Source organism: Anastrepha ludens, chromosome 2 (assembly GCF_028408465.1).
Source record: "Anastrepha ludens isolate Willacy chromosome 2, idAnaLude1.1, whole genome shotgun sequence".
In the NCBI taxonomy this organism is placed as follows: domain Eukaryota; kingdom Metazoa; phylum Arthropoda; class Insecta; order Diptera; family Tephritidae; genus Anastrepha; species Anastrepha ludens.
The window spans coordinates 75,492,971-75,506,141 of record NC_071498.1 but is presented as its reverse complement, the minus strand read 5'-3'; positions in this window follow the sequence as shown (position 1 = coordinate 75,506,141).

The window sequence follows — 13,171 nt, the reverse complement described above, 5'->3', positions numbered from 1 at the left end:
CCTGCAGGGAAACGCGACTAGTAAAAGGCCTTAATTTCTCAACTTTCACCGACGAAGTGAAGATAACTATGAATTATAAACATTGTACACCAGGAAAACAAAGTCCGAAATTCTCTGGAATATTAAAAATCAACCGATAACCGTACAGGTCAAAAATATGCATGTACATAATGGTATAAATAAATGAATTTTTTCAACTAAATGCATTGCATTAGAGGATGGATCCATGTGTAGAAGTCCACGCAAGTGGGGAAAGTTACTGATCGCCATTCACTTGGGAGTGGCCAGGACGATTCTTCTACATATGGTTCAAGCAGCTCACAACGTCCGGGATTAGCCCACGTATCCTCTGGTTAGCTTCCGAACACCCGTTCGGGAGTGAGCTAACGTGAGAAGGCGAAGCATCCCAGCATAGCTGGTTGTGCGCTGGGTTTGGGACCCGCCACTTAAAAAGCCCCCCCAATGAAAACAGCAACAAAGCCTCGAATGAGAACTTCCAACACTGATGACGACCCCTGCAAACGAAATAAGGAATACGATTTGAGGGCATGCACCTGGAATGTCCGGTCCCTTAATGGGGAAGGTGCCTCTGCCCGGCTGGTTGATGCCCTCGTGAGAGTAAAGGCTGACATCACTGCCATCCAAGAGATGCGATGGACGGGGCAAGGTAAGAAAAACATAGGACCTTGCGACGTCTACTACAGCTTCCATGTAAAGGAGCGCAAATTCGGTGTCGGATTTGTTGTGGGAGAGAGACTTCGTCGCCAAGTACTGTCGTTCACTCCGGTGGACGAGCCTCTCGCAATAATCCGCATCAAAGCGCGATTTTTTAACATCTCGCTAATTTGCGCCCACGCCCCGACGGAAGAGAAGGACGATGCGACCAAAGATTCCTTCTATGAGCGCTTGGAACGTTCCTATGAGCGCTGCCCCCGCCACGACATAAAAATCGTGCTTGGCGACTTCAACGCCAGGGTGGGCAAGGAGGGAATTTTTGGCCCCACAGTCGGAAAATTCAGCCTGCACAACGAAACATCCGGCAACGGACAGAGGCTGATCGACTTCGCCGGGGCCCGAAACATGGTAGTTTGCAGCACCAGATTCCAGCATAAAAAAATCCACCAAGCTACCTGGCTGTCTCCTGATCGAAAAACGCGAAACCAGATCGATCATGTTGTGATAGATGGAAGACACGCTTCTAGTGTATTAGATGTACGTACGATCCGAGGAGCCAACATCGACTCGTATCATTACCTTGTTGCAGCCAAATTGCGCACACGCCTCTGTGCAGCAAAAAACGTACATCTACCTACGCAAAGAATGTTCGACATCGAAAAGCTGCAATCACAACAGACAGCCAGAAGATTCGCCACTCAACTCTCACTCCTGCTCTCGGAGAGCACTGCCCAACACACCGGCATGCGCGAGCAATGGAGCAACATTTCTCGTTCCCTACGTACCGCCGCCGAAGAAGAAATCGGATTCCGGCGAGCCTGAAAAAACAATTGGTACGACGAGGAATGTCATGCCGCCGCCGAAAGAAAAGATGCCGCCTATAGAGCCACGCTGCGATCGGGCGCAACGCGAGCCATGTGGGATCGCTACAGAGAGCTGAAAAAGGAAGAGAGACGTATTATCCGACAGAAGAAACGAGAGGCCGAAATACGTGAGTGCGAGGAGCTTGAGATGCTGGCCAATAGGAACAACGCCCGAAAATTCTACCAGAAAGTTCGGCGGCTTACAGAAGGTTTTAAGACCGGGGCGTTTTCCTGTAAGAACAAAGACGGTGATCTGGTGACTGACGTACAGAGCAATCTTAAATTATGGAGGGAACACTTCTCGAACCTGTTAAACAGTGACAGCTGCGCATGTCATAGAGAAAGTGAAGATCCCGATACCCCAATCGTTGACGACGGAATTATCGTTCCGTTACCCGACCATGACGAGGTGAGAATAGCAATATCACGGCTAAAGAACAACAAAGCGGCGGGCGCCGACGGACTGCCGGCTGAGCTATTCAAACATGGCGGCGAGGAGGTGGTAAAGTGCATGCATCAGCTCCTATGCAAAATATGGTCGGATGAAAGCATGCCTGCCGATTGGAATTTAAGTGTGCTCTGCCCAATCCATAAGAAGGGCGATCCTGCAATTTGTGCCAATTACCGCGGGATTAGTCTTCTAAATATCGCCTATAAGGTTCTAGCGAGCGTATTGTGTGAAAGGCTGAAGCCCACCGTCAACCAACTGATTGGACCTTATCAGTGTGGCTTCAGACCTGGAAAGTCTACCATCGACCAAATATTCACAATACGCCAAATCTTGGAAAAGACCCATGAAAGGAGAATCGACACACACCATCTTTTCGTCGACTTCAAAGCTGCATTCGACAGTACGGAAAGGAGTTACCTGTATGCCGCGATGTCCGAATTTGGTATCCCCGCAAAACTAATACGGCTATGTAAGATGACTCAAGACCAGCAGCGCCGTCAGAATTGGGAAGGACCTCTCCGAGCCGTTTGATACCAAACGAGGTTTCAGACAGGGTGACTCGCTGTCGTGTGACTTCTTTAACCTGATGTTGGAGAGCATCGTACGAGCCGCAGAACTTAATCGCTCAGGCACAATATTTTATAAGAGCGTACAATTGTTATTTTTATTGATATCATCGGCCTTAACAACCGCGCTGTTAGTTCTGCCTTCTCCATACTGGATAAAGAGGCAAAGCGAATGGGTTTGGTGGTGAACGAGGACAAAACGAAGTACCTCCTGTCTTCAAACAAACAGTCGGCGCACTCGCGTATCGGCACTCACGTCACTGTAGACAGTTATAATTTCGAGGTTGTAAAATACTTCGTTTATTTAGGAACCAGCATTAACACCGATAACAATGTCAGCCTTGAAATCCAACGTAGAATCTCTCTTGCCAACAAGTGCTACTTTGGACTAAGTAGGCAACTGAGCAGTAAAGTCCTCTCTCGACGAACAAAACTAACACTCTACAAGACTCTCATCATGCCCGTCCTAACGTATGGCGCAGAAGCGTGGACGATGACAACATCCGATGAAGCGACGCTTGGAGTGTTCGAGAGAAAGATTCTGCGTAAGATTTTTGGACCTTTGCACGTTGGCAACGGCGAATATCGCAGGCGATGGAACGATGAGCTGTATGAGCTTTACGACGACATAGACATAGCGCAGCGAATAAAGATCCAGCGGCTTCGTTGGCTGGGTCATGTCGTCCGAATGGATACAAACGCCCCGGCTTTGAAAATATTCGATGCGGTACCAGCTGGTGGTAGCAGAGGAAGAGGGCGGCCTCCTCTGCGTTGAAAAGATCAGGTGGAGAAGGACTTGGCTTCACTTGGTGTGTCCAACTGGCGCCGGTTAGCACGAGAAAGAAACGACTGGCGCGCTTTGTTAAGCTCGGCCAAAATCGCGTAAGCGGTTATCGCGCCAATTAAGAAGAAGAATGCATTGCAAAGTAATGTACCTTCCAAAAAAATTATTAGTCCTGAGATCGATTGCAATACAGCTCCAAATCATTAAAAATGAAGAATTCTTAGAGGCAGGAGATTGTAATCAAACGTAATATTTTTTGTATACACTAAAATCTTTTTACCCACCTTTATGGGTTTCTTCTACAACCATAAATAATTGGAAATAAAGGCTATTTCAAAAGATGCACATATATGTTGTTTTCAAATAAAACATGTACAAATTTAGATTCTCTCCAGTTTTACAAAATATGGTTCTCAACAATTATGTGTGGAAAATGACATTGTCTTGCATACGAGGATTAAAATTTTCAAGGACTCACTCAAACATTATCGTATTGAGTTCAGCAATCTCGAACCGAATATTGTATCTCAGCGATCGTTGAAATCGTTGTTTCAAAAAACCCAGTCTGCTCTGCCAGTCCTTTTTCTATCCTCGACAGAAACAGTTTCTTAAAAGTTTTGCATAAATCCTTGAATTGTCGACTCATTCGGACGTTTATTTCCAGTTTGAGTTTCACTAATTTTAATGCGTTGTTCTATCGGGTAAAATTTGTATATCTGTCTACTTGTGTCTGTCTGTGTCAAAGATGACATAAAGTACTATATAGAGTATTCACTATTGACCGCGGCCGATGAATGGGTTGGTGCGTGACTTTCATTCTTAATTCGGAGTACGTAGATTTGAATCTGCATGATTAAAGAGTTTTTCCCAATAGCGGTCGCCCCTTGGCAGGCAATGGCAAACCTCCAAATGTATTTCCGCCATGAAAAAGCTTCTCGTAAAAAATATCTGCTCTCTTGAGTCGGCTTAAAACTGTTAGTCCCTCCATTTGTGGAACAACCACAGGACGCACGCTAAATATATGAGGAAGAGCTCGGCCAAATACCCAAAATGTGTGTAAGTGTCAATAATATACTCGGAGTTTTGCCATTGCCTGCCGAGGGGTGACCGCTATTAGAAACAACTTCTGGAATACTTAAGGCACAAAAATCAACATTTTCGACACCTACTCTTCTTTGCTTTTCATCGAGGTCAAAAAGCTGCCGAGCAGCGTGGGACATTTGCGACGTGTGTATGGAGAAGGTGTCATAAGCGAGTCTACAACATGTCCCGCAGCGGAAGGCCTTCTGAATTCGATGAAGAACGTCCCAAATCACTTCAAGGAGAACGGTCGCCAAACTATTCGTGAACTGCGATCATAAAACGATTCTCAATCACCTTCGAAAAATTGGGAACCTGGGTGCCTTCAAATTACTTCTCAGCATCTCGCTCGCCAACCCGCAACATGCGGTCATAAACAGAGCTTTTTGTACCGAATCGTCACGGGAGATCAGAAATGGTGCCTATACGTCAATATAAAGCAAAGAAAGGAGTGATACGACAAAGCCGAAAGTCAAGCCGGATCTTCATCCAAAGAACCATACTCCTTCACGATAACGCCAGGCCCCATGTTGCACAAGTCGTCACAGCCGCACTCCAAGAGCACGCACTCCGTCAGCATCCGTCGTATTCTGAGGACTTTGTACTGACCGATTACCATTTTTTCCGCTACCTGTCAAACCATATGAAGGGCGTTATCTTCGATAACAAAGAGGGCCTTAAAACTTTGTACGAATTTTTACCTTCAACAAAATTCCTTTCGCATCCCTAAAAACTGATGATGTTTCGGTGCTGAAAAACAAGGTTCACATCACTGTTTAGCCTCATGTTTTGATTTAGTATCATGGTGATAGATTCAAGTCGTCAACTTTACCCTTTCGAAAACTCTCTAAATGTTGCCGAGAAAGTCGCACCCGAATGTGTTTTTGTTTCATTGTTAGCGAATACAGCACCCATTGTGCACACAGCTTTCTGAAACCCAATACTTCAGCCAAAATATTGCTTACTCTACCCAGTGAGATGTCTAATGCTTCTACTGAATCTCTTTCAGACACACGACGATTTTCCAATACGATATCGTATATTTTTGTTTTTAAGACTTGCACGACCATGTTTAAATTCAGCAACCTATCTTTCTAAAGGGTTTTTCAATAAGGGCGGGTAAATGTTGAAATGGAATAAAACAAGCTGTGTGTGAGTTATTGACAAAATTATTTTCACCCCTGCGAGAGATAACCTTACCCTCAAATCGTTCATGCAGAATGTCAATCGTGCCGTTTGCTGTGTGGCACGTAGCGCCGACCTGCTGGAACCACATGTCGTCTAGGTCCATATGGTTCAATATGGGCCATAAGAAATTGGTTATCATCTTTGTGTAGCGCTCGCTGTTGACGGTGACCGCCTCACCAACGTCGTTTTCAAAAAAGTACGGACCAATGACGCCGCCGGCCCAAATTCTACACCAAACGGTAACTTTTTGAGGATGTATTATCACCTGGTGAATCTCGTGTGGATTGGTGTAGTCCCATATACGGCAATTTTGTTTGTTAACACAGCCATTCATCCAAAAATGCGCCTCGTCACTAAAGATGATTTTTCGGCCAAAACTGGGGTTCTCTTCCAAACGGTTCGAAGCCCAGTCAGCGAACAAACGGCGTTGTCTATGGTCATCAACTTTGAGCTCCCAGGTCAGTTGGATCTTGTACGGGTGTAGGCCCAAGTCCCGACGCAAAATTCGCCAAGTTGAAGTCTGCGAAAGGCCAATTTCTTGTGCACGGCGAGGAATAGACTGCCTCGGGTTCTGCTGTACACTTTCACGGACCGCGGCAATGTTCTCGGCTGATCTTGCGTTCCTTGAAGTGCGGGTGTTGGCTGATTGTTTACTGACCCGATCGTCTCAAATTTGACCACCAAACGTTAAAGAGTCGACTTTGAAGGGCCACCACGTCTACCGAAAAAAAGATGTGGCAGATGTCACCAAAGCAAAATGGCTGCCACAGGGCGCCAAAATCGACCCGCGCCAATTGAAAAACCCTTTACTATACCAATTGATGGAGAAATGGCCTCATACACTTTCAACATTCATTCGTAAATTTACGTTGCTTTTAAACCTTCCAAAAATAAAATTTCAATTACTTGATTTTTCCATTGTAGAAAATACTGTGACGTGTAGATACAAAATGGTTTGTAAACAAAGAATGAATTGCCAGATTGAAATGAAACTTCACATACGTTCATATGAAAAGTGTACCAACTTAACAAAAAAAAATGTGGCTAGTAGCAACGCCCTCTCTTATCGAACAACCCAGTATAAATACTTGCATTGTAGTTTGTAATTCGATCTTCTGATTTCTGATAAAATATTTTATCTGTAATAAATATTTATTGTCAGTGATTATCACATTTATAATTGTGTGAATTTGTTATGATGCTTTCCATTTCAATTCAACCGGTTTATTCGGAACAAGTTCTTCGATTTCGATGTAACTCAAATATGTTGCTCTCTGGTCAAAATAATGAGACACGTTTTTTTTTGTTCGGCCGAAAAATTTTTTTTTTAAGATTTATCGGCAATTTTGTTTTTCGCCTCAAAATCGATTTTTTTTAATTATATAAGAATTTTTTTTTTTTATTGCTAATAACTTAGTCAAAAATGAACCGATTTTAATGATTCTTGGTTCAAAATGATACTAATTACTTGCACGAGGGACTTCATGTAGAAAAAATTGCAGAAACGTAGTTGAACATTTTTTATTTTGCAAAAAAAAAAAAAAAAAAATTTGAAATTTTTTCGAAATTCAATATTTCAAAAAGTGTATTTTGTTTTTGTTTTTTACTTTTTCCAAATCAAGAGGATACCTCAAACTTCAGTTGAGCTGAATGCCCAGTAGCTAAAATGAGTTGATTTGAGTAATGAATTTTTGAGTAAAAAACCTGTTTTGCACTTTTTGTTTTTTGAAAAATAAAAAATTTCCAACTATAGTACTTTTTTGCAATTGTTTCTACATGAAGTCGCTCGTGTAAGTAATGACGATCATTTTGAACGCAGACTCATTAAAATCGGTTCGTTTTTGACTAAGTTATGAGCATTTAAAAAAAAATTTTTCTTATATATATAATTAAAAAAACAAAACTATTTTGAGGCGCAAAACAAAATATCTGATAAATCGTGAAAAAAAATTTTTTCGGGCGAACAAAAAAATACGTGTCTCATTATGTTGAGCAGAGACAACATATTTGAGTTACATAGAAATCGAAGAACTTGTTCCGAATAGCCCGGTTGAATTGAAATGGAAAGCATCTATATTAGAAAAAAATGTTTTAATTGCTCATAACTTACTCGAAAATTAAATGATTTTAATGATTCTGGACTCAAAATTATCGCCATTACTTACACGAGCGGCTTCACAATTGCAAAAAAGTTGTTCAAAATTTTTTATTTTTCAAAAAACAAAAAGTGAGAAACAGGTTTTTTACTCAAAAATTCATTACTCAAAAACAACTCATTTTAGCTACTGGGCATTCGGCTCAATTGAAGTTTGAGGTGTCCGTTTGATTTGGAAAAAGTTAACAAAAAAAAGTACACTTTTTGAAATATAGAATTTCGAAGGTTTTTGTTTTTACAAAATAATAAATGTTCAACTACTTTTTTGCAACTGTTTCTACATGAAGTCGCTCGGGCAAGTAATTACGAACATTTTTAACCCAGAATCATTAAAATCGGTTCATTTTTGACAAAGTTATGAGCATTTAAACAAAAAATTTTCTTATATATATAATTAAAAAAACAAAACTATTTTGAGGCGCAAAACAAAATTGCAGATAAATCTTGAAAAAAAAAATTTTTTCGGGCGAACAAAAAAATACGTGTCTCATGATTTTGACCAGAGTGCAACATATTTGACTTACATCGAATGTTATGTGCGTGCGGATGCTGACCGACTGTCATGGATGAATCGACTAGCTTATCATCGTTCTGATCATTTTTTATTGCACAAAAATTCAATGGGATACAAAATTACATACCTAAAAACTTTCTAAATATTCGGATTATGGAATTGAAGATTTTGATGATAATTTTTGAAACTTGTTAAATTTTTCTGAATTCTGCGCAAAGCTTGGAACTTTGACTCATTAAACTATATTTTTATAAAGAATTATATACATACATAGATGCAAACATACATACAAACTCTTTCTGATGCATTAGGCGGCATAAAAAATGAACGAAACAAATACATATATGAAAAATTTGCGAGTATTTTAAAAAGGTAAAGTGACTTATGGGCATATACAGTGGCCGACAGAAGTCTACATACACCCCTTCCTTTCGTTGTTTCCAAAGTACAAAGACTTTATTTAAAAATGTTCTTATGCAATTTCATTTGAAATCTTTTTCTAATCGACTGAACTAAAACAAATCCATTCTTTAACATAAACAACACAGTTATGCTAAAAAAACGCAAAAGCAGCGTTGACAAAAGAGTACATACAGAACCGATTTCCTAGCTTTTACTCTGATATCCTATGTTGTGATAACGGTAAAATACCGTTTGTCTATTTCTTTCATTTTCTTATGTTTGTTGACTGAATTTAGTTATTTAGCACAGGAAAGAAACAAAATCATATGACGAAATTACAAAAATCTTAAAATTAAGTCGTGCAGCAGTCCAGACCATTGTAAAAAATAGTGGTTCCACCGAAAATAAGCCGCGCAGTAGCGGCCTGAGCAAACTATCTCGCAGAGACGTCAGCTTGATTCTAAAAGAAGTGGACAAAAATCCAAAAGTTTCTGCTCCGCAATTGGCCGAGGATATAGCAAGCTCATCCGAGTGTGTTCATCCCAGAAAAACTCAAAGAGCTCTGAGCAAAAACGGCGTTCATAGTAGAACACCACGAAAAAAGCCTCTTATATCTGAAAAACACCGTAAACTTCGCCTGGAGTTCGCCAAAGCACACAAGGAAAAGGGGATACATTTTTGGCAAAAAGTTTTGTTTACAGATGAAAACAGATGAAGAGCAAAAGTGTGGAGGAAAAAAAATACTGCACTGAGTCCGAAGAATTTGGTATCAACAATGAAGCATGGTGGCGGCAATGTAACGGTTTGGGGAGCTGTTGCTGCATCTGGAGTTAGGAGATTAGTATTTATTGAAGGTAATATGGATCGTCATAAATACAAATCACTATTAGAAGTCAATCTGAAATCTTCGGTGAATGATTTGGAGCTTGGTCCAGGTTGGGTCTTTCAACAGGATAACAATCCAAAGCACACAGCACACATTGAGAAGGATTGGCTGCTTTATCATGCTCCAAGGCAATTAAATACACCACCGCAAAGCCCAGATTTGAATATTATTCAACATGTCGGGAAAATTTTGGATCGAAAAATTAAAAAAAATCCGATTTCAAGCGCTTCAGTACTCACAGAACGACTAATAGAAGCTTGGAACAATATAACTTCTGCAGAGTTAACAAATTGAGTCACCTCTATGCCACGACGGCTTCAAGCTGTAATTGATGCAAATGGTGGACCAACTAAATACTAAGAAGCAATATTACTTAGAGTTCAATGAAGTTTTTCAAACTGGAGTAAGATATTTGTGTACTGTATGCAGACTTTTGTCAACTTTGGTTTTAGGTTTTTTTGCCATAGCTTTGCTATTTTATGTTAATGTATGGATTTTTAAAGTTTATAATGATTAGAAAAAGCTTTCAAATAGAACACATTTTAAAGTTTTTGAACTTTCAATCCAGTGGAAATGGGGGGTGTAGGTAGACTTTTGTCGGTCACTGTATGCATCTGTTCCGATCTTTTTATGCTGAAACACATAAAGAACATAGAATAAAATTATAACAGGTACCTTTGCGCAAAGTGCGCGTGGATATAATCATGAGTTAATATATACTTACCTACATACATACATATGTGCATGTGTATGTATACATATATAATATATACGAGGAGTGCCTTTTATTTGGCAGGATTTGGCAACCCTGGTGTTGCAATCTGGCAACTGACAGCTGTATCGCAAAGTTTGACATTTTTTGGCTTTTACGTACTCAGAACGTTTTGAAATACCAGCGCTATTTGTGTTGTTTACAGTAACTTAAAAGATTCAAAGATTTTCGTGCGATTATTTTTTACAACTTTCGACGTGGATTAACTCAGCAACATTGCATGCATGAACTTAATTCATTTTTTGGCGATGAAGCTCCTTCAAGGACCAGTGTTTATCGATGGTATGGTGAATTCAATCGTGGTCGTAGTTCACTCCAAGACAAATTTCGTGAAGGTCGCCCAAAATCAGTTGTTGTTCCGAAAACCATTGAAGCTGTGCGCGAACTGATATTGCAAGATCGTCATGTGACCTATCGTGAGATTGAGACAATCTTAGGCATTAGTGGGACGAGCATACATTCAATATTGCAAAAACATTTGACTGTCAAAAAAATTTGTTCGCGTTGGATCCCACACAATTTGTCAATCGCTCAAAAAAAGGCTGGTGTCGATTGGTCGAAGGAAATGCTCAACAAATAAAATCGCGGGGCTTCGAAACACGTCTATGACATCGTGACAGGTGATGAATCATGGATTTACACGTATAAGCCCGAAAGTAAACAGCAGTCGTCTGTATGGGTGTTTCAAGATGAGCCAAATCCAACGAAAGTTGTTCATGCACGAAGCACTTCCAAGCAAATGGTCGCCTGTTTTTTCGGAAAAACTGGACATGTCGCAACCGTACCACTAGAACAACGCAGAACAGTAAATTCTGAGTGGTACACAACCATTTTTTTGCCAGTTGTCTTCCAAGAAATTAGGAAAACCAATCGCCAAAGACGGATCACTCTTCACCAGGACAATGCGAGCTCTCACACATCGGCTCAAACAACTGCATTTTTGAGCACCCAAAACATCGAATTAATGGATCATCCGCCGTATAGTCCTGACTTGGCACCGAATGACTTCTTTTTATTCCCGTACGTAAAAAACAAACTGAGAGGTACGCTTTTCGACACCTGAAGAAGCGGTTGCGGCATTCAGAATGCATGTTTTGGAGGCACCTCATTCAGAGTGGCAAAAGTGCTTCGACAATTGGTTCAAACGCATGCAAAAGTGTATAGATCTTCATGGAGAATATTTTGAAAAACAATAAAGTGATTTTCGATGATTAAAATTTGTTTTTGTTCTCTAATCCCGACATATAAAAGGCACCCCTCGTATAAGTAATTATATTTATGAGGAAATGGGTGTAAGCAAATTCCTTTTATGCATATTTAATAGTATTTTCTTTTCTGGACATAACCGTTTTTAAGCAAATCCAGACTCTATTTATGTATACATATTTGTAAATATTGAAACATTTTAGGAAAAGTGAATAACGAGTAAAGATACTTATAGTGGTTATTTTGTTAGCAATTATTGCTTCTCTTCTCAAAAACAAAAAAAATACACATCGTTCCAAACATATCTGCCGTAAATATTGTAAAAATTAAAATGATTGCAACTACCAGACAGCTTGAGAAAATTGTATCAGCTAGTTCCTGGGAAAAATAATTGCTTCGACTACTACAAATACAATTTTGAAGTAACATCTAACCACACTCAAGATTTAACTTATGTAAGATGCGAAAACTTTACATTTGTAAATTATGTAGCATTAAATACCGCACCACTGAATATATGTACCTATGTACATATGTATGTATATTATATTAGTTTCAGATCTAGTTTCCCCGTTCAAAAAGCCCTGTTATTTTCCACTGAGTTCAAAAATAGCGGTGCAACAGAAGTAGTTAGGGCATTAGGACGAGCTCGAGTAAAATGGAAATTTCGTTCATAATTTAGTTCCGTATACGTTGTTTTACAACAATACATTCATTGCAAATCATTAGTACAACTATTTTTGAGTAATGGGTCGCACTAAACATTGTGCGCGTAAAAACCAAAAACTTAAGAACTTATTAAGAAATTCCTGTCGGACAAGAAGACTTCAATGATTATGTAGGATTTGCTGGACGACGAAAAGCGAAACAGGAAGTCGCGTGGCTTTGACGCGTGAAAAACTATTTTTCAGAAAATATTAGAATTAGCTCATCTTAAGGTAGGCTCTTTGGCGGCCGCCGTAGCCGAAAAGGTTGACTACCATTCAGAATTCGAATCTCGGTAAAGCAACAAAATGAAAAAAAAAGTTTTTTTCTAATAGCGGTCGCCCTTCGGTAGGCAATGACAAACTTCCGAGTGTATTTCTGCCATGAAAAAATATCTACCTCATAAAAAATATCTGTCGTTCGGAGTCGGCTTGAAACTGTAGATCCCTATATTTGTGGAATAATACCAAGGCGCACGCCACAAATAGGAGGAGGAGCTCGGCCAAGCACCAAAAAACGGTGTACGCGGCATATATATATATTTTGAAATATATAATATATATAATGTGAAATCGTTAGTAATTAAAAATAAGCTCACTTCAGCTAAACTTTTACAGACGAAGTTCGAGAAAGCTACCATTACTGCAACCACGACCTGTACAGGTCAGAATAAAATTTGCTGAAGAGCACTTGCATTGACCAGTTCTTTTAAATACATATGTACATTACCAGGACAGTATAGCACGAAGGTGCGAAAACCCTTGTATGGGACTATTCTACTACGGAACTGTTACAGTGTATGGGATAAAAGAAAACATGGATGTAAAGTTGTCACTTAGAGATAATGGAGTCAACCATGCTACCACAAGCGGAGAGGGGATGCCTATGAAATGCAAGATCGTACCTGACCTATTGTAAATTCAA